This window comes from Sinocyclocheilus rhinocerous, unplaced genomic scaffold, assembly GCF_001515625.1.
Source record: "Sinocyclocheilus rhinocerous isolate Xijiao unplaced genomic scaffold, SAMN03320098_v1.1 C36396222, whole genome shotgun sequence".
In the NCBI taxonomy this organism is placed as follows: domain Eukaryota; kingdom Metazoa; phylum Chordata; class Actinopteri; order Cypriniformes; family Cyprinidae; genus Sinocyclocheilus; species Sinocyclocheilus rhinocerous.
Window position 1 is genome coordinate 1 of NW_015780244.1, and position 1,085 is coordinate 1,085.

General features: G+C 38.8%; 1 long non-coding RNA gene across 1 annotated transcript; it reads left to right on the forward strand.

The window, feature by feature from the left end:
• On the forward strand, nt 1–1,079 carry LOC107735961 (uncharacterized). The gene is made up of 4 exons (XR_001639552.1): nt 1–39; nt 123–196; nt 288–353; nt 847–1,079. It is a non-coding gene; the product is annotated as an uncharacterized LOC107735961 (long non-coding RNA).
• The last annotated feature ends 6 nt before the right edge of the window (nt 1,080–1,085 follow it).

The window sequence follows — 1,085 nt, forward strand, 5'->3', positions numbered from 1 at the left end:
GAACAGAAGTGTTATTGGACAACATTGCCCCACTTCCAGGTTTGCCTTTATTTTAACATTTAAGTTCAATTTTCCATCACCTCACTCCAGCTGGATCTCACTGTTGTTGACGTCTTCATTAGGAGAGGATCGGTTCTCCGCGGAGGCCAATTCTGCACTGGAAGAGATGACGAGAGGAGTTCCATTGCTGGCACAAGTGAGTCTTTAAATCATTCATTAATGGATGACATTTATGTTGATTATGTTTATAGCCAGCAGATAATTTAATGGGCTGTTTTGATATATAGGTCACCAACTACGACAATAATACAGGACTTCCTTTAGTACACATGTGGAACATGGTGGGAGAGGAGGTAAAATTCATTTATTGTTGTATTTTTCTGTACATTCATAATTTGTTTTCCTCAAGCATTTTATTTTAAGAAATGTTTAATTCAGAACTTAATATTCTGACATTTTAAAGCTTGTTCACTCCAAGGACGTTAACTATAACAATAAAGAAAGTATATAGATATGGTTTTACAAATCATTCTAAATTTAAAGGAATAGCAGAGTCCACACCACAACTGGAACAATAACAATATCAACAATATCATTGAAATCACTTTCAGAATGATTTGTTCTAGCTGATAAAAATGTAGACGGCAAATCAGAATCCATCCTGCTATTATATAGAGTTTAAGCATTTAAAATGGCAGATGACAATCTTTTTCGTGTTTTGGTGTGCATGCTAATATAGTTTTGTTTTCCATATGCAATCTTACTCCTTTTGAGAGGCTATCTTGCTTCATTTTCATGTCTTTGATAACATGAATAACATGATGATACATGGTTCCTTTTTTGTAGCTGGTCCTGCTCAACCGCACTTTGGCAGAGCGAGGTTATGGCACTTGGGTGGACAGTTTCTGATCCTCCAGAGCTCCCTCGCCCTCCTCTCCTAACTCACCTCGTGGCCCACCTGCCCCTTAATTATCACCACTCATCATGAATATCTGCAGGTTCTGTCCTCCTCACCCCATCGTGTCCTCCACCACCTTCTACCTGAAGTGCGCATCACTGGCTCCGGGAGTTTCTTTTTTGGTTTG